We start from the raw sequence: 22,318 nt of genomic DNA, 5'->3' as shown, positions 1-22,318 counted from the left end.
CTTATCAAGAAAGAGCAATATCATATTATATATGGATTCAATGACCTTGTTTTGTGGAAAGCATGTGAAAATGTTAATGAGTACTAATTACATAAAATTAATTAGATAATATTCTTTGTATAAAATTTTTCTAGAATATCATATTTGATTCATTTTCAATTATTGATAGAGGTGTTTAAAACTTTTTTATCCTATAAAACTGCTATCATTACTCCTTAATTCTTGAGGAGAGAACATCCATGTATGTAGTAATAACTAGCGCATGTGCACATGAAAGACGACGAGTAACGTTGAGGGTTTCCTAGGGAGTTATAACTTATAAGCAAGGTTGTGCCCTTATCGATCTAGCGGAACCAGAACCGACAAAGTGAAACAGAGACCGCAATATATTAATTATCCGTCTCGGTTCGTGTACTTTTGTCCCTATATAGAATATAAAAAGAAAATACAATATATACTATAAAAAATAAATTAGCTTTCTCAATAAGTCAATTTTCTGAGGGGTTTTTGAGCATTTGCAGGGTTTTCCAATGATTTTTGTATGCCACCAGTGTGATACAGTTGTATTTGAGTTTCAAATTGCTAGGGGCTTCTTTTAGATCTAGAAAAGTGCTTTTAGGGTACAGACGGTGTAAATAAAAGAGATAAAAAGTGGGGTAGGCTATGGATCCGGGCCCGCTACAATTCTTTTCGGGGCCCTATCATATGATAACTAAGATATTTCTTAAGCCAAAATTTCCCAAACTTTACTATGCTAAGCCGCCCTACACTAATACATTATTTGCCTTTTTACAAAACATGTGGACTATGTATTTGTTGACTGAAAGTAGTCCTCAATTCTGCATCTTCCTGTGTCCCCCTCCCCTGCCTCCCCTCATGGGCCTAATTTGAAAACCATTGTCCTTAGCAAACTTAGCTTTTGAGGGACCTACTAGAGTTTGGGACACTACGAACTCTGCGTGTAAGGTTGCTGTGGCCATGTTTTTATTTAACATCATTTTTTAGGGTTACCCAAACTTTACTATGTCAAGGCCCCCTACATTAATACATTTTTAGTTGAGGCCCCCTTTTTACGAAACATGTGTGCAATGTATGTGTAGACTGAAAGCAATCCTCAATTTTCTACCACCCTGCGACCCCCCTCCATAGCCTCCCCTAACGGCCCCACTTTGAAACCCATTGTCTTCAGCAGCCTTAGCTTTCGAGGTCCCTGCTGAAACTTAGGGCACCTGGCATAAAGTAGCTGCAGTCCTGTTTCTATATAATATCATTTCCTGGGCGCGAATTTTCTAGCGACGCCCCTTGTTTTAAGCCCCTGTTACCAAAGTGAGTATGTATAGAAAAGAAGCGAGACTGGAGAGTAAATCAAACGCCCCTACCCTTTTTGTCTTCATCCTGTCAACGGTTGATTTTGAAAGTTTTATTTATTTATTGTTTATTAAGCGGAATAGTCCTTACTCTTAATAACACAATTTAGTACTTTAAAATATTTACCCTAAAGTAATCCAGATTGATTTATAGTCAAGTCCACTATTTTATTATTAAAACTTTACTAAGCAGCTATGTTGCTCTCCTCTATGTCTGCCTCTTTAAATTGGGAGTATTATTTTCGTTTCTTATATTTGGACAAATGGTCGGGACATATTTTTTTTATGCATCCCGGATTGTAGACCACAAAAGGACATACGTTCTTTGACAGACCCGTTTGAGAGAATTTTAAAGGGATATTATTTTTGAAACATTATGGGAAATAGATCAATCAATCTAGGAATTTGGTATTTGAGAACCTGACAAATATTTATTGTTATGTATTTATTATTATCTATTACACCTGTAGTTCTTCACCCTTTCCTCTTCTTCTTTCCTATCGTGTTTATATGTGTGTTACTATATATAGTTGTACTTACATTAGTTTCCACCTATAAATCATAATTGTACATGACAAAGTAGTATATTCAATGTATTGAATGGTACGAATGTATATGTGTTCCTTGTAATTCTACTTTGTTTAATTCCTCCACATTCCTCCTCGTTTCTCTCGGTCGTCCTGGATTCCTGTCTAGCAACCTCACCAAGACACAAAATATACGCGTGGATTTTATTTTTTTTGCCACTTTTTATATTTATTTTAAATATGTGTTTATTTATACTAATAAAACAAAGTTTATATGTTTGTCCTTCCGCCACTATGAAGATATGAAAAGTAGTCACAAGGTGCACTATATATACATAGTGCTCCATGATGTATGTATATCATAAACATATTTTTAATCTAAAAAACTTACTATGTAGCTGTATTAATTGCAGGCGTGTGCATTTAGCATCAAACATGTGTACAGAGTGTACAGTATATAGGGATCCCTGATGTATATCATATACCATTTTTTGATCTAAGAAACAACAACGTAGTCGTATTGAGGAAATACGATTTTTTTTGTCAACCTCTCTAAAAATTAAAAATTAAATCTGATGACACCAATTTTTTTTATAATTTTCCTTTTATTGGTAGGATGGAGTTGCACTGATTACGTATAAGTAAACATTATAGTACTACATCTACTCTATCTGACCTAGGAATCTTCTGTGAAATTCAAAAACATAAAGTATATTTCCTTTCTTAGGAATGACTTGGACACAAACTTTAAAAAAAACTACCAATTTCACCTCCCTATCATAATTATTTGTGGAGTTATTCGCTTTCAAAGACCTTTGCAAATTTCAAATTATGAAAATGAATTGATAAAATTGTTTTTTATATGTTAAAAATTGAAGCTAATAATTGATTTATCACAAATCGCACAAATAATAACTCAAAAGCTAAATTTGCAATTAGTTTAGATGTATAAAAAAAAATGTCAAACCATTTTTTGGGTATATAAATTATTGAACGTCAAACGCACGTGTGTTTCTCCATACCTGCTACTATTTTTACAGGCTGATTGTCCCTCATACATATAGCTGTTGAAGTAAAGTATTGTTATAATAATATTTTTTAAAAGTAAATAATATGTATTGAACACCACTACAGCTAATAGTCTGAGTAAAATACTCACCATTTCTCTGAAAGAATACAACACTGCATTGCAGATAGGATTTTTAAAGCCCCAGAGTTTCTTTTTGCAGTGAACAGACTCATAGCACATTGAAGTTAACATATTCCTGCTTCTGAACCACTCAATCCTCCTTTCTTCTTGATGACTTCCTCCATCGTTCTGATCATGTTACTAACAATATTCTGCAGGACACTAGGATCCAAAGCTTCCCACACAGATTTTACCTGTTTGATTAGCTTCTCCTTTTATTTGTAAGGGGGCAGACTGTTACACTTATTCTACATCATTGCCCACAGATTTTTGATTGGGTTTAAGACAGGACAAGTCCCAGGCCATTGGTCTTTGCCCCAAAAGCTAGTTAGATGCTCTGAACACCACTTTTGAGTAGAAATTTAAGCATAAGATGGAACATTGTGTTGCATGAAGATAGCCTCATAAGACAATGTACCACTTTTTCAAGTCAGAATTGTTCCCCTGGAGCTCAAACGAGTAATGATAGGCAGATCAAACTTATGAAGCATCTTTGTCTGATAGTAGACACTATCAATCTTCTTCTTGCAGGCCACTAAATGAGGATCACTCACTCCCAGAGCCCCGAAAGCTACCCAAACCATGATTTTTAGAGGTTGATTTACAATTGGCACGTATGGAACATCATCCTTTTTCTTGCCCAATATACAACCGTTTTGTAAATTTTTTGGCCTATGATTTGGAAAAAGCTTTCATCTTACCAGACGATACGTTTCCAGTGATCCAGACTCCATCCCAGCTTGTTATAGGCTCTTTTTCTTCATTTGTTCCGTCTAAAGCTTTAAACCAAGTAGGGAAGCGAAGGCCCACGTGATAAACAGCTGAAAATTGTCATGGTGCACAGGTTTTTTTCTGCTAGAGGGACTGTTTAGTTATTGTTTGGAAAGATAATTAGAAGGAGTTAATATGATGTGGAATAGATTTTACTTTTTAGAAGATGCTCATTGAGGGTCGGAAGACGGAAATTGAATTGTTGAGTATAAGGGAAAATGTATTAAGTGGTTTTAGTTTACTACTAATGCTGTTTTCATTTAGTTTTTATTAACTTGGATATCTCATGCATCACTGTTTAGTATTTACTGGATCTATTATGAATATATGCATATTAAAATATTATACGAATCAAATGTATCACTAGCTACTGGTATAATATGCTTAATATGTAGTCTGTAAGGGATAATTAGAGTACACCATTAATCAAAGTTCCTGTAGTACAACGTGGAAAAAGAATTAATAATTTTGTCCTCTGTCTAAAACTCTTTTAGACCATGATGATGGTCATTTGTCTTTATATGAACTGAAGGAAAAACTGGGCTTGAATTGAGTTCAAAAAGGAATTTCAGTTATTTGGCTAGAATAGGAAGCTCAATTTTTGTTCATAAATATAAACTATGCAGTAATTATGCCTTGTTATAAATAGTAATAGTAAAAATTCAAAAACAAAATATATTTACTACTGTACAACAACTATCAAACACAACCAACAAGAAGTTTAAAATATATTATAGCTTTTAAAAATTGTATAATCAAAGTATAAAGAAAAAAATCAAAAGCCATTAAGCTAATTTCTGAAGTCAATAAATTTAAATAACTTTACACTATCCTTTTAAATCTTATTTAGTTTATATAATAGTTTTATTGTATGTTCAATAATTGGATTCTGTTTGATCATATCAGTTAATTTAAATTCAAAATTTGAATATCAAATTTTAAGGTAATGAATTACTTTGGTTCACTTGATGAAGTCTTTTTGCTTTTTGAAGTCAAAATATGAAAACAATATAAATTAAGATGAAATATTAAGTATTTGAAGTTGATATTGTACATGAATTTGCACAAAAAATACAGGAAGACAAGATTTTTTTATAACAGAAATCCTCTACGATATTCTTATAGTTTGACATCAGTTTATTTTCTTAGGTAAAAAAATAAACTCCTATATTATATCATATATTCCCATATTTCCATACGCTTATGCTGATAGTGATAACTCTTCCTCGAAAACCTCAGCATGCTTGATTAGAAAGATATCGTAGATATATATTGTAGTGACTAGTATATTCTTAGGTAATTCTCTCGTATTATGAAAATGTGTCTTAGTAATCTTGGAGTCAGAAAGATCATTTCAATAGATGAGGGTTCAGTTTGGTGTTTTTCATCTTCCTCTCACGAAAGTCCTTGGTCAAAGAGGGGAATATCTAGCATCCTCCACCACTATAAGGACATACACTTACTGTCTCGGAGAAAAATTTGACATTTTGAATACCATATGACGACAATGAAGTAAATACTTATCCGTCTCGTGATTTGGCGAAGGAAGAAGGATTCTTGACGACTTGCTGCTATTCATAAATATACTTAATTAATTTTTGAAATTCTCAACATGAAATTAATGACATTACCCGAGGTTCAAAGCATTACAACAGTAATCATAAACAATAACCTTTGAGTAACTAAATGAAAAGGTGAATTTCAGAGGTTTCGTGGATAATGATAATCCATAAAACTATATTTCAATTCAAGTAATTCAAACTTTACCGCATTAAGAACTTAACTGAAGGCTAATTTAGATTTGTGAGGCTCGGTGACAGGAAAATGAAAAACGACAACTTGAGAAAAAAATTGTAACGCTGCACCATTCTTTCTCCTCAGGCTAACGGTCACGTTTCGCTACTTGGTTTAATGCTTTAGTTCTGTCTACAAGGGCTTGAAAACATGCTTGTAGTCCTTAGCACCGACAAATTTCTTTCATTATTTGCTCAAAGTCTCTTTAGACACCTAGCTGATAGTTTTCTTGTAGATTGGTGTCTTTTTCCAAGACTTGAGATGACTTGCTTGGTAATTGGGAGATTGAAGGGGGATCACCTGGAATTGGCTTGTCTTCTTGGCTCTCCTCTCGCTTGTGAGCTATCCACCATCTCTGAACGGACCTCAAACTGACTCCAAGTTCATTAGCAACATATTGCTTGGTCGAGCCACAAAGTAGCTTATCTACAGCAGCCACCCCGATTTCTTTTGATCATTTTGGATTAATAATAACAGATCATGCAGTAAATGAAAAATAGTGATAAATTGGAACCAGACTTTTTTAAAATCTGTGTATTAAGTTGATTTTCCACATAAACTATTTCTTCCGTATACAACCAGGCATTTCATACATATATAACAAGTTCGCAGATGTGGGGTCCAGAAACAAAATTCTGAAATAAATGCAGGACAAAAAGGATGGTTAATCACCCTAACACTTGGTCCAATCAGAATCTGTTCAAGAAGGGGCATTCCGAGTGTTAATATTTTAAAGTTGACAAGTTTAAAAATAAAATTTTGATTCATTTTTAAAAATATATTTTTTGGACTTTTTTATATTAGTATTTATACTCCTTTTACGAATAAATTTTCAACTTTTTCCCCCACAGAAAATCGGACATTTCATGTACTTATAAAAAAGTCCCTCGACGACACGAATATGCTCAAAAGGTGAAATGTCCAAGCAAACGAGGACAACATATCATCTTACTTTAAAAACAATATAAGAAATGATTAATTTATGATAGAATATCCAAATTTGACATCATTTTTCAGCTACACAATCCTACATTTTATTAAAATAATTTATTTGTGTGTGTGTGATGTACGTTCCGCTAAGAAAAACAATGATAAAAACGCATTTATTTCAAAAACAGAGACAAATACAGAATTTAGACATAAGATAAAAGTTGTTAAGAATTTTGAGTTACGTATGTAAAGGTATGTTTAAGTCTGATTTGACCAGATTCCTGGGCTATGGAGGCAAGTTTGATTTTTTGATAATAACTTGATTTTTTTCATAAAACAAGATCGATTTCCTGTGTATCAATTTCTTTAAGATATGGGTTGTCGATTGAAAAAGTAAAAATCCAAAAAACAAATGATTGTACAAAAGAAAAATGGAGAACCTATATATACTAAATACTAATTAAAAAAAAGGGAATTAGGAGGAGGATGAGCAAATTAATCTTAGTAGATATCTTCAATCTTCATTATGGTTGAACAAAAATATGGCAAGTTATCCATGGCAATGAAAATAAATCAATCACAGGGTCAAACATTTGAAAAAATTCCTTTATATTTAACAAAAGCAGTATTTTCACATGGCCAATTATATGTTGCATTTACAAGAGTGTCAAAAGGGGGTGCAGGCTTGATTATATTTGCATCAAATGGACAGAAAAAACAAAAAATATGTTGTTACAAGGAGGTTTTACTATAAACATTTACCTATAATATAATAATAGTTTATTGTAAATCGTTTTAGTTTAGAATTTTAACATAAATAAACAAAATATGCTATTTTTCATTGGCTATCTTTAAGATAGATATATTATAAATAGTTTAAGATCTAAGTAGACTAAAAAAAAAATCCCTTTTTAAACTTTTTGTTTCAAAAGGATTTTCTTTTGATTCTTTTTAGTAATTATAGTTATAATTTGTTGACCATCACTCAAATATATGAATGTTATAATATATTAAGCTCTTTTTTTGAAATAATTAAACTAAGGAAAGGTCACAATCTTTCCTATATATTAATTCCAAAAGTTAATCAGAGTATGGTTTAGTGATAATTCAATTTTTGTTATGGAATAAGTGTACATATGTTACTTTACGGAACATTTTATAAAAATAAATATAAGCAACCTCTTCTTGCTCACTCAAATTCTTAAATGACACTCCCAGCAAATATATTAATTATGTTTTTCTATAACTCACCGTTACTTTTATTGTATATCACAAATCTTCGTCCCAAAAGAAACATAAAAACCCCTTAAATCATTTCAATCTTCCCAACTATGAAACTATTAACCAATAACTATTGGGGATTATTCACAACTTAACATGAGCGAATTCGAATATACCCAATCAACACTCAAGAAGACTATATGGGGAAAATTAAAGGACTCTAGCCAAGGAGTGGATACTCAAGGCTAGGAAGGTAGAATTTAGTAGTTCTCAATTACTATTGGTTTATAATTAGAAGCTGTTACATGTTCCTCCAGGCATGCAGCCAGTTTGAGCAGGCCGTCTCCCCTCAGTCAAAACAGAAGAATAAGGGCGAATATGTCACAACAATAACACGATATTATAGGTTGATGTTTAGATTGAATTGTTTATTTTTCCCTTAACCGCTCTTTCCCTAGAGGCCTTTGAGGAAAATAAGCAAATACATCGATAGCTGACAACAATATTATCTGTATATTTTTATGTTGATGTGGTAATACTATAGAGATAAAATACATAAAGAGATGATATGAAGAAGTAGTTGACGCCTTCGAAAAAAAAGAAATAGTTTACCAAAACACTCGAATTATAATACTAATAGTTAAGTTTGTTAAAATCATAGATGGCGTTTAAAATATTTTTATTATTACAATTGTTTATTGTAGTAATAATTATTGATTATTATATCAATAGAATAGGGGTTAATAAAGTATTTTTGAACAGATTATTTTATGACGTATATTAATATTTATTCTACTTTTTAATTTAAATGAAATTCTATTAAGCCTTTCCAAATATATAAGTGGATTTGGGAGATTATTATGACTATAATTCAATTCAAGAATCAATAATTATTGATTCTTAAATTCAATATGGTTCATGAGTATGCTCCGAGCTTTGATACCTTGTATCTTCTTACTTTCACGTTTTCTTTAAAGTTTATTAAGCCTGCCTAAAATTTTGATATATATTTAATTATTTTGAATATATTGTTTGATTCAGGAGATGAATCAAAGACATGATTACTAGCTGATTGAAAGGCCTAATAATTTTTCTTAAAACCAATAATTTTTACGGTGTCAAGAGAACTTGTATATGGAAAATTTGTATAGGGAAAGTTTGAACTGGAATAACTTGCACTGAGAAAATTCCTATAGGATAAAGCTCTCTGGGAGGAAGACTTGCTTTCTTTTATTTAATGTAAATAATAATCTCCCCCCTTATGTAATGACTATTGTGTTCGAGCCCGAGACAAAATATGTAGTATTAATAAGTATATGATTAAAGAAAAATAATCAAAAACAACAGCGATTCGAATGGAAGAAGGGCTAATCACTTAATAATCCGTTATAAATTATCATTAGACTTTAGACATGAAGGATTATTCATATTCGAAGAGACTCATGGTGCAGTGATTTCCTCTTCGTTATGAGCTAGGATGTATCAGTAGAAGAGGAGGTTGGATGTGGTGAAGCAAATCACTAAGAGGATTCGAGGGGGCACTCAAAGGTCGGATCGTAGGAGAGCACGAGGAAATGAGAGATGTAAGGGAGAAAAAATGAACAGCTAAGTACATTTGGAACAAACTAGAATTGAATTAGATTGATGAGAACAATGTTCTTCGTCTTTCGTTAATTTTCTTTCTTATTTGAAGAGTAGGAAGCAGGTTGCACTACATAGTCACTCAAGGGACTTGAATCACCAGAGTTATATGTCTAGAACTTGGAATTAATTTCCTTCAATGGATCTCAAGCCAAGTTATGAGGACCTTAACAAGTGACTTATAGCCTCCAACGAATTTTTGGGTGTATTCTATAATATGATACAATGAAATTTCAAAATATGTAACTTCATATTTATCAAACAATATTAATAATACAACTTTATATATTCATTCATTCCAAATCAGAGCTCCCACTTTATTAATGTGTATAACTGATATTAATGTATATTCCTTTGTCAATGTTTAATTCCATTAATTAATTTAGTTATTTTAATAAATATAAATATTTAAACACTACTGAAACGGCTCTAAAAAAATTTATTCGACACTTCATGTAATTATCTAATATGGTTAATTATGCTAAGCATGGATGGGGAATGTTCCAGTCCCTACAACATATCAGGCGCATTAGGGCATCTGTTGGGGGAGGGAGGCTGTAGGGCTTATATTTAACTGCAACGAAGTGAACTTCCTTGCCTACTACATTCCATTATATTCAAACCCTTTGTGTGTGGTCATAATTTCTTGCGTAGTTATAATTGTAAGTCCTTGTTGTACTCAGAGTAGATTTGAAGATCGACATAGGAGTAATTATTGCCAATGTCATTATTTCTTCCCCCTCTTCCTTCGTCACGGGGGCTTTTAGCTAATCAAATGAAACGTCATGAGTGCTAAACTGCTGTTTTATACTGTTTTGTCAGTCCTTATTTAGGACGGAAGACTACGGTCCCATCCAGTTCAGTCTCGGTCTGGTCCAGTTCAGTCAGTTTCTAACTAATAAGATTGGACTGGGCGAATAAATAAGGACTAACACGACACTACTCTTCTTTAAATTATCAAGGTTACCATGTTTCTTTTATATTAACATGCCCAAAGTACACACGATTATATATATTGAATTGATTATTTTATCAAAATAAGTATCAATGACGAAGTATGAAATGAAACGAATTCTAAACGAAGGCTCTTTATTTATATAAATTAATATAAAAATCAAAATCCTATCTAATACTTTTTCTGAGTTTATATATTTGTACGAAGAGTCAGCTGCTTTAAATAATAAAAGCGTCAACCTATAGAAATGATTTAAAATAACTGGAAGGAAAATATGCTTCGTTTGTATTTATTTATAAAAGGGACCTTTGACTTCTGTCAATTGTACTTTTGTTTGGGTGGGGTGGGACCGCCGGAGAGGTGGTCCGCCCAGTGTGGAATAACAACTAGGACCGTCACTGGATATATTATAAACTATTTAATCACCTTTAAAATAGGACTTGTGTGTAAAAGTATTCTTAAACATTATATATTTGCAGACTTGTTTGCATTCTGTTCAATTAATTTTTTTAGCGTTCAGCTTTCAGCCGTTTCTAGTGTTCCGTTCTACGTTCTATTTTGAAAGTAGAAAAAAATGCGTGATACAATAAAGGTACATGGCAGGGTGACAACCTGTATTACTCCCTATAACAAAAGCTACAATCCAACCCGCTGTCAAATTTATTATTTTAGATTTTTGAATAAGAAAATAGGATTTTGACCACACGTCAATACAAATCCAGTATTTTTCCCGATTGTACAAAAAACATGTTAAAAAAGTCTTAAAATGTTTAAAAAAAGAAATCTGTAAGTTTTGGATTCTTGGATAAGAAGCTCTGAAGATATCCTTGAAAGACACTTTTTTTTGAGTGGAAACACTGATCCTGCAAGTAATTTAAATTTTAAGAGTAAATGCCACAATAGTTAGTGGAATAGAAAGCAACATTTCTATTTTTAGCGTTCATAGCAGTCTTTCTAACTATCAGTACTAGAACTGATTAAAAAAAAAAACAAATAATAAAGTGGAGTGAGCTCATCAAGGGCCATTATTTATACATTTTAAGGACTGATGTGCAGGATTGAACTGGACCGGACCAAGAATGTATTGAACCGAGACTAAGCTGGACAGGACTGTAGTCAGTCCTTAATAAGTACAAACACAACAGCAGATGTGATTAAAGTACATATTTCTTACTTATGTCTTCTCCCTTTATTATGCTCTTTTTTTTAAATATAAATATTTTTATTGTATCACGCAACTTCTCCCTCAAAAAGAAAAAAAAGAAAAAAAAAGGCCCCAAATCAGTTGTTAGTTAGCCAATTCTTTTCAACTATGGAACTATTATTAAATAATTTGTTCAGAGCTTAAATAAAGCAAATTCTAATTCATCCAATCAACTGACTAGGAGAAAAGAAGCTAACTCATCGATATTTGACAATAAAATACAGCGGAATAATGTTAACTCCCCAACAAATTTTTGGTGGTATTCTTCTTTTTTTTATAAGCACATTCATACTCAGTTACTCAATACTTACACATTTTCTCTCCTCAAGAATAAAAAAATAAAATAATGGAAGCTTAATCAAATTATTTTAATATGATTTGATGAGCCAGGGGTACTTTAGCTCGTTGCTAAACCCCATCTAAAGTTCACTAACTTTTTTTAAAATGTTATATAAAGTACTTCCTATTTGTTTTTCTTTTTAGTATGAGTTGAACTAAACCCCTAGATATTTCATTCATTTTATAGAGTGCGCCCTGTATATTATACTCCTTTTTTTCTCTTTATACTGTATTCGAATATGATATACATCAAGGAGCACTAAATACAGTGCAACCGGTGCCAGTTTTTAATAAATACATATACTCGGACATATAAAAGTACAGACAGATAAGCTTTGCTTCGTTAATATAGACTATATTTAGACAATTACCTAAATTGGGGGACAATTGCCCCCTTTGCACCCCAATTTTCTACGTCTTAACATATTTATTAAAAATTTATAGCTCTATAACGAACAATATCATTGATGTACAATGTTAATACCGAATATGTACAATTATAAATGCGTTATTAATTCGAAGAAATGTATCTTTTTGCATCTTAAAAATAAGTTACTTAATGTCTCCTTGTTATCTTTGAATCAAAAATTAATTGTATAAACTAAATTTAAATATCGAATATACTTTTATTTAATTTTATATCCTTCTACTATATTTCATTAATTACAAAGTTTATGAAATGATAGACTCTTCTAAAGATAGTTAAAAACATTGAATACAAAAATAAATAAATTTGTTTGTTCAATTAATTCCTTATTTATTAAAGCTATATTTAGATTTTTCAATTATTCTGTTATGATATATTCCTGTATTTCGAATTAGAGTGACGTCATCAGTTATGCTAGTAAATTTTCAGAGAGAGATGTAAAGTGTTGCATAATAACCTTGTTCTAATAGTAGGTGGGTTGTTGAAATCTGTAAAAAATGAATATTACATCGGAGGACTTGATAATTCCTCCATCAATTGGCAAACTCTTTGTATTGATAAATTCAATTGGTCAGATGGGGTTACACTGATTAAGTATTGACATCTCCCTCCAAAAAATATGTAATTCAATCAAAAAATGACCTCACAAGGAGACAAAATAATTGAGATTGCTACTTTACTTTGCACAGAACGCACACCAATAGAGATCCGAAACTTGACGAAGGCAAGTAGACAGAATATTTGTAAAGTCAAGAAGTTCATTAATGACAGTATTAGCATTAATACGAGCCATTATGATGATGATGTGCCGGCACAATATCAGGAAAAGTTACACGAGCCTTTTTGGAGACCAACATTCGATTAAAAAAAAAAAGACCACCAGGGCCGTTAAAAGCATTTTTGTTTCTGTGTGTGAAGGAGTCTAAGCCTGAGCAATTATTAGGATAGCTACATGATTACTAGAATTATAATTTTTGAGCAATTTTCTTAAACCAAAATGAGCAAATAAAGAGCCCCAAAATTTTGAATACAGTTTTAAAATAATATTTATAAGTAATTAGTGTTGTTATTTATTTATCATAATTTATTCATAAACTTTGCTATATTATATTGACAGTATTGGTAGTTTTAAACATAATAAAGGCGTCCACATTAGTAATAGGAAATTTGAAGTTGGCGAGATCTTCAGGAGTATTGTAATACGGAGGGATCTCACAACCACCACTGATATTACGTCCAATCTTTTGTATAAATGGAAGATCAGGATTTGGGAGTATGGCACAAAAGTACTTTTCATTTGTTGGAAGATTCAGGGGATTTTTCGACAGTCAATTTTGCGCCAAATTTATCCTTCCTCTAATTGGCTGTTGTTGAAATCTCGCCACCTCACATATCCTATCATGTAATCATAGCCCTGATTTTATTATATACATATTTTAACTACAAAATGAGAGCCTAATGAAAGAGGATTTGGTAAGTAGATTTTCCCTCGAAAAATATAATCAAATAATCCTACAAATCTGTTGTGTAAACTAACTAGAACCCAAACTTTCTATATTTATTTCATATCAGTTTTGGAAAATGAGTCATTTTTATACAAAAAACAACAACAACAACAAACGAAAAATGAGCAATTTTAGGATAAAAAAGTGCAAAAAAGAGCAATCTTAATGCAAAAAAGGGCAAAATAAGCATTTAAAAAAAAAAAAAAAAAAAAAAAGGTCAAAATGTGTAATTTTTGAGGGGTTGAACGATGAAAGCAGAAGAAAAGAGACAAATGTAGGGATGAAGAAAGATACAAAAGGACAAAAGAAGAGGTAACAGACAGTGTGAAGATGAGATAATAGAAAGAGATAAGGGAAAATAGCGTTTATTTATGTCAAAAACAGTTTTTTAATTACCTTGGAGTACCAAAAACTAATATAGAAACATGTTTAGCTACTTTATACGTCTACTTGTTAAATTTTAAACTAATTTGTTGGACTGTTTTTGATTAGACCAGAAACAGGTCTATAATATACAGTGTGCATAACAAAAATCTGACTAAGCATAAAGGGTTTAAAATGAAGAGTAAGGAGTAGAGTTCCAAGTTTGAAATTTCTACCAAGGTTTTATGATTATATGAAGCGTCGTGAAAAGGAAAGCCTATCAAACCTCCATCTGGAATATTGTTTACCTAAATGCTTCCATCATTGCAGGCTGGGACTAAATGGGTAAGGACAACATCAGGAAGACTTATTTTGTCTCTAGAAACGGCGCGGAGGCTGTTGTGCCGGCTAATGGGAATGATATTAAATAAATGATAACTAAATTATATGATGATTTGTTAAATAAAATGTAAAGTTCCTATCTCTTATTGTTCTTGAGCTTTATGATTAAATATATTTCTATTAGCATTTGTTACGTACACTCTAAGATATGATAAAAAATTCTGGGGGCTAGCGACACCACTGCTCGACTTGTCCTTTTGCTGCATGTCGAGGCCAATAACGGGAACTCGAAGCTATCAAGGCTTCCGTTAATGAGGGTTATAACTCCATGCGTCCCAATTACCATGTTACTAGTGATGACCAAATTGTGTAAATAAGATTTACTTGCATTTTTGGCTTTTATTTACATTTTTTTGCATTCTCGACCTTTATTTAACACATTTTTAGGTAGAAAATGTGTATTAGTGCAATTGTTCTAGAGTAACATCCCTAATTACACAATATCTAAGTTTTTACCTCCAAAACAAGAGATCTCTGTCTCTTACGTTCCCCACCCCCATTTATCCTATCCATCTTGCCACCAAAGCTATTGACGTGTTTGCAATCTATTTGCTTCTCTTGCCGAAGAGCTCGCCTTAATAAAGTCAAACTTCAAGTAATTAAAGAAGAGCATAACTCAATTTGAGGAAAGATTGCCTCCTGCCCATCATTAAGAAGGTCCTCGATAGTCCGACCATCCCCAAGTTTCCCTGCAAGCTGGAGGAGATTCTCAAGAACAACCTAGTATTTGAGAATATGAGTAATATGGTTTAGTGCTCTCAGGTGAGAATGTGTCTCACGTGAAGGAGAGTCCCATCATCATTGCCAGCTTCAACTGCACCCCAATGACATCCACGGACTGAGGAAGAGCTTTTCAAGTACATTCTCACCAATAAGAGAAATAGGTAAACGAAGGACCACATGAGGAAATAGATGATTAGTGGAGTAAGGGTTTGCTAGAATAAAAAGTTATAACTTGATATAAATATTCAAAATCAAAATAAACCCTTTTACTGGATTTATTTGTATTTATGGTCATTTTCTACTTTGCACATTTAGTTCAATTTTTATACGTTATTTGGATACCACTACTTGTTACCTCTAGTCAGAGCTTCCTGTGGCATATCAAAGCCATTATTATAGTCGGTGGAGGATATATTGAATATTAAAATGGCAATACATGTGCCAACATCTGTCCAAATTTTAGTAAATGTAGGTCCCCCAGTTTTCATATTCAAAATGTCTATTTTTTGATTACACACCCAGTAATATTGATTTTCGTAATTATAATTATTTTTTTATATAATAGGATAAATTATATAACCTAAGTAAATATATAAGATGTTTGTATTATCCCTATATATTAAAGATGAATGTTTATGTGTGTGTGTGTCCTTCAATCAAGGCTGAACTAGTCGATGGATTTGCTGAATTTTTATATGTAGATTTTTAAGGCTCAAGAAAAGCATCTGGTGACATTTTTTTTTTTATCTTCGAGGCCATGGTGGACTTTAAAATAATTTTTAGTATTTCACCCATACCACCGTAAGGCCGTGGTGTATTTCTGATATTGGAAGGGTTCTTAGATGCTCAAGGTGTAGAGTTTAAACCATATTTTGGCCCAGCACTTCACCTGTACAACCTGAGAGCCGGAGTGTATTTTGGGATATTAGGAGGTTTCTCTGATGCTCAGGGAAGCTGTGGCGGAGAAATTTAATTTGACTCGGGCCCAGCTATTCACCTGTACAACCCGTGGGCTGAAATATATTATAGAATATTAGAAAGGTTCCTTGGTACCTAGAAAAATGGTGGCTGTGTGGTCTAAACTGTATTTTGGCCCAGCACTTCACCTGTACAACCTGAGAGCCGGGGTGTATTTTGGGATATTAGGAGGTTTCTCTGATGCTCAGGCAAGCTGTGGTGGTTAAATTTAATTTTACTCAGGCCCAGCTATTCGTCTCCACAACCCGTGAGCTGAAATATATTAAAGTATTTTAGAAAGGTTCCTTGGTACCTAGAAAAATGGTGTCTGTAGAGTGTAAACTGTATGTTAGCCCAGTATTTCACCTGTACAGCCTTAGAGCCACGGTTTATTTTGGGATATTAGGATGTTCCCTTAATGCTCAGTAAAGCAACTACTTCCTCATTGCCTGAAAGAAGAGTCCCCATAAAACCTACATGAGAATAATTCTTAAAATTAGACAGTCATTATTTTATGTTTTATATTATGCAGAAGAGTTCTTTATTAATTTTCAACGCTGGGCAAACCAACTCTATTTCTTCATGATGCTATCTTATTTGCCTTAATAAACCATTGAAATTTTTGAAAATAATTCATGATCCGATAGTTCTAAGGCTCTAAGTCTAGAGTGGATAGTATAAGCAAGTAGCGACGCAGTACTTCAATCCTAAGTATTCAATTAATTAATCTACCACTCCCTACTCAACCTCCAGGAATTGTAATTGAATCAACAAGGTAAACTCTACAAAGACAATATTGTTGTACACAAGTCCCTAAAAAATTAATAGAATAGCTTGTCAACTTATTAGCTGTTGACGCGCTGCAAAATCGAGCCCCTTCAGTTATTAATAATTTAGATACCTTTTGTTTGGGTCGAGGAATGTTCATAATCATTATATCTTTATCTTTATATCATTATAGAAAAGTGTTTATGTTTAAAGAAAACTTTCAAGTAATGGGCCTACCAGGTCAAACAATTCAAAAAGGACAATTGCAATTGCTGCCTATGTCTAGATATTAACAAAGACGTCTGTGCTACAAAATCAAAAGCTGTTGTGCATATTAGTCATGAGACACCTGGAGTAATATATTCAAAACCCAACTGTGGATCTGTGGATATGTAGGCAAAACAGGAAGAAGATTAAAAGATAGAAGGAGAGAACGTGTAGATTACACCAAGAGATATGAAGAAGCTACTGGTCTACATTTTTCCAGTGTCCACAAGATGCATTAGATGAAAAAGTGACCCCAACTAAAGAAGTGATGAGATTGACCAGAGAAGGAGAGTGGATTCGGAAATTCAGCACAAAGAGAGCATGACTAAATAGGAAACCCTGAGGAAACTACGTAAAATATCTTAGTTGCCTTTAAAAAAAAAGAATATTTTTTCAATAAATATAACTATAATAATCAGTTACGATTGAAAAATCTCCCAAGAAGGAGTGAAATATATTTTTACATAGAGAAAAAGATTTCTTTTTTCTCCCAAGTCCAATTAGAACAACTGTTGGTTGTCTTACTCCAAAATTAATCTAAAGTTTTGTAAGAATGTTTTAATGTATGAAAAACAGTCACCGGGTGCACTGCATATAATACCACCTGATGTATATCATAAACTTATTTCGGTCTAAGAAATTTCATTGCAGTCGTATTGGAATGAAAAAGAATGAAACGTGATTTGGATTATCTAAATGAGAGCATTCCTAATTATTTGAATCATCATCTTAATTTTATTTATAGAAATATTATTCAGCCTATTAAATTATTGCTTTTTCGGCATTATTAGTACACTAAAGGTAGTATTCAGCAATGTCCGGAGTGGTTAAGCTTAGGCTAAAAAAATCTTTCATAATATTATAGCGACTTTAAATTACCAAAACTAACTTGGCCGGAGAGAATGTTGACAAAAGAAAAAAAATTCTAATAAAAAATGGTGTAAAAAGGCGGTACAAAAATATTTATTTTACTGGAACTTTCGGAAAAGAGATGAAATTATTCATATACGTCGATGATCAATCAAAATATTAGAACCTCGAAGAAAAAAAAATAAAAATAATAATAACAAGTATAATCTCTCGCTACCAATGCATGGAGTGATAGCTTGGAATAAGGCTTATGCTTACTTAATTAAGAAGATTTCGGACAAAGTGAAATGAAGTTGAACTAAACTTTTAAGTTTTAATAAGGAACGTTTATTAAGAACATATTTTGTATACACGTAGATTTACTAATTTACATATATATCTATATGTAAATCAGAGTATATATAGTATCAAAAAATGTATCAATTATTATTTTATAGGATGTGGGGAATTCCAATATTCTGTTCTCAATGCCATATCAATTAAGTTGCATGTGTAGGTAATTGAGTTTGATATGGGGAATTCCAATATCCAGATCGTCAATTGATTTATTGATGTCATGTCAATTAATTCCTTAATCCAGGTAGTCAATGATGTATTTTCATCGATGATAATGCTATAATATAAGAAATAACTCTCCAAGAAATCTTCAGTGTTACCCTCCGTTTTTCATGAGCACGCTTTCACATAACTACTCAATACTTATATCCATTCCTATGATTTCTGTCCTCAAGAATAAAATGATATAAATATGAGTTTGAGAAAAATTAAATTAATTAATTAGTTTTTTTGACGGTCTTTAGGGCATTCACATTCCATCTTGTACCTTTTCTTTCATTGTTCGATTTTCTTTGATGCACTGGGGGTCTCGGTGATTCTTTTTCTTTCGCTAATTGTTCTTGAATCACCCTACACTCTGATGTTGTGTGAGAAGAATGGGGGTGAAGAATACAAGTTTTCTTCGGGGTCCTAGATGTTGAGGGTACTGGTGGAGATATTGCATTCCTTTCCATTGGTTCCTTGCCAGTGAAAAGTTGTTTTCTTGTTATATACGCCTCCATTTGTTTTCGTTTCTCCAATCTAAGCTCCCGTAACAGGTCTCGATATCATAATACTATTTTCACTTTCTTGTTGTATTCCAAATCTCTTCGTCTACTTCATTTCTAAAATGTTGTCCCTATATTGAGAACTTCATTACCCCAGAGATTAAGTTTGCTTTCCAATTCAATAATAACCTGCTCCAGGGGCCCAATCTTATTCAATAGGCTGTCGAGTTTGTACAAAAAATCTTTTAGTGATGATATCCTTTCCAAAGGTTTTCCATCGTTGATAATACTCCGGATCATATTACCTATTACCTGTTGTGCCTTGAAAACTTTATTCTCATCTGGGGACCTCATTATAGCCTTTACCAACCCCACCATTTGCTTGTCTTCAGCGTTATCCAGTTTAAAAAAGATCAAGCTCCTTCGGGCTTGTCGATTGGAAGGTCATGCAAGTTGCGGAATTAATGTTGTTGGAAGTATTCATTTCTAGATAATAAATCTAAAAATATATAATTATTAATATATGAGTTACATAAATGTTACTACTTAATCAAATAGGATGTTCATACTTTTGATAGGTTTTCACATATTCTACTACAGTGATAATAAAATTTAGTTTCTTTCTTAGATTACAGAGTGCAATTCTTTCCCAAATATTTCTTTTCAGATTAATTTTAATTTTCTGATTACTTATTTAAAATTGCTGACCTCGATCCTATATATATATATATATCTTATTTTTTTTTTTTGCGGGGGGTTTGGATTTTTTGAAAAATTAAATTTCAAATATTCAATTGTTTTGAAAAAAAATTCAAAATTCAATGCTATTGACAAAAAAAGAAAAAAAAAATTAGTGTTTTTTTTTCAAAAATCCTTAGATGTTCACAAAAAATTTTAAAAATTAAATTTCAATTAGTATGTTTTTTGGAACAAAAATTTCAAAAATTCGTTGCTATTCTCAAAAAATTAAATTAAAAAAAAATTGAAAATTAAATTTCAAATATCAAATTTTTTGACAAAAATTTAGAAAATCCATAGCTATTTACTAAAAAATAAGTTTTTTAGTAAAAACATTTGAAAAATTAAATTAAATTTTCTAGTATGAAGCAAAAATTCCTTATTGGGGGGGGGGATACAGCCCCTCTAGCCCTCCCCTTGCAGAACCCTCTTGAAAACACCTGTTATAGCGACATTAATCAACTAGGCTGGAGTAAATGATGACGAAAAGAAAATAATTTAAATACACTTATTTTTATATTTATTTAATTGGCCCTTTTTAAAAGAAATGAAGATAGAAAAAGATATATACGTCTATGATCAATCAAAATTTAGGTTACTTCAAAATAATACTTAACAGGCATAATATCTCTCTACAATGCAAGGAAGGATAATTTAAATTAAGGGATTACTCGTAGTTTAATCTATCCGGTATTTGACTTGGAAAATAAGATGATCACTCTGATGAGTTTTAACGAGATATATTCTTACACGAACTATAAGTTACTGCACACAAAAATTATAAAAATCGGAGTTTCTATCGTTGTTGTTTTTCTTTTTCTTCATAAAAAGAGAATGTAGTTAAATGATTAATACTGACGTAGTTGTTCATGCGTTGAAACTATAGTAGGCTTGTAGTAGTATTCGGCATTAACCAGAGTAATTTGACCTTGACTAACAGACAAACTTTACTTTAATAATATGGAATATAATTTGCACTAGAAATCCTGAGTGTTACTCCCCGCTATTCACCAGCACACTTAAACGAAACTACACCATATTCATATCAATTCATATGACGTGTTCTGTCCTCAAGAATGAAAGAATTAAAATAAGAGTTTGAAAAAATAAAAAATATGATGGGATGGGATGATACTTTAGTTTCTGTATCGCTCACTAACAAAAACAAACAGACCAGGTATCCTGGTATGGTAAATAAAAAAGGCCTTCCAGGGGTTAATTCATTTTCACATACCAGTCTTTATATTTTATTCAAGTCTTAATATTTATTGAAAATCAGGGGCATCCGCAGCTCTACAGCTACAGCTCTTCCACTCCTGCGGATGCCCCTGAAAATGCATACAAATTATGATATAGAGAAGTGAGCAATCACTAAAACAAACAAAAACAGTGCCGTTTTTGCAATCAAAAATGTCCGCACGGCTTTACCTCCATAACACAAAAATACCCTATAACCTATGTAATTTGTTTTCAGCTGTCGATTCCTACTTTTCCCTTGATACGCCATGGCTATTTCATAAATATATATATATATTTCTTTTTTTGAGTATTGCACAAAGTAATAAGTTGTCCTATACTTATGCTCCGTTTGCAAAAGAACAAGAATGCAATTTCTTGTTGATCCCTCGTCGTTTATATAATATATATATTGGCCATTTTATTATTTCTATGAAAAAATTGTTGAGAGGATTATTACGTAGCTATCTGTTGATTGTTTATTGTTATTGATTATTTGGTATCTTTGCAATTTGTTGTGTTGTCTTCAAAGCATGCGTAACTGTGGGAGTAACAATACCAGCTTTAGGAATTATTCTGACTAACATAACTTTTTTTTTTGTCAAACTCAGGAGGCTACCCTACAATATTGTTTTTTGTGTTCTTGGGTTATTTAATTATAGTTCTGGAATAAATTAGATATTCTTACATTCGATTCAAAGAGACACACATAAGTTATGACTTATGAATAACATTATTTATTTTAATTTTTAAATTATTTGACCACCAGTATTTTGTGTCCAAATGCGTCCCCCCTATGTGTCCGTGGAATGGATAGGCTCATACTAGTATATTTACATATATTAATTATACTAATGCTCACGTGAAAGAGGCTGGGCGATATTGAATTAACATTACATTCCGGTAATATCATTTAATAAATACACTGCATATTCCTCTCTATTTTTGATAGAAATCACAAACATTAATATAAATTTTATTAGAGATGAAAACTTACATATTTATCAAGTTTAATAAACCTGCGGTTTCGTATAAAATTTTTGCTATTTCTCAGCCTTATTTTATAAGTATTGACGTTGAT

General features: G+C 32.1%; 1 long non-coding RNA gene across 4 annotated transcripts; it reads right to left on the bottom strand.

Moving 5' to 3' along the window:
- Nucleotides 1-16,173: 16,173 nt before the first annotated feature.
- On the bottom strand, nucleotides 16,174-20,895 carry LOC121114184 (uncharacterized). Of its 4 annotated transcripts, none has more exons than XR_005863219.2 (5): nucleotides 20,673-20,877; nucleotides 19,453-19,762; nucleotides 18,479-19,394; nucleotides 16,682-16,788; nucleotides 16,176-16,628 (listed from the first exon to the last, which is right to left on the bottom strand). It is a non-coding gene; the product is annotated as an uncharacterized lncRNA (long non-coding RNA). The 4 variants fall into 4 exon arrangements; XR_005863220.2 differs by having other exon boundaries at nucleotides 16,357-16,371; nucleotides 16,465-16,628; nucleotides 18,479-19,762; nucleotides 20,673-20,895; XR_005863218.2 differs by having other exon boundaries at nucleotides 16,174-16,628; nucleotides 18,479-19,762; nucleotides 20,673-20,883.
- Between the last annotated feature and the right edge of the window lie 1,423 nt (nucleotides 20,896-22,318).

Source organism: Lepeophtheirus salmonis, chromosome 3, assembly GCF_016086655.4.
Source record: "Lepeophtheirus salmonis chromosome 3, UVic_Lsal_1.4, whole genome shotgun sequence".
NCBI lineage: Eukaryota > Metazoa > Arthropoda > Copepoda > Siphonostomatoida > Caligidae > Lepeophtheirus > Lepeophtheirus salmonis.
This window is presented reverse-complemented; position numbering and strand designations above follow the sequence as displayed.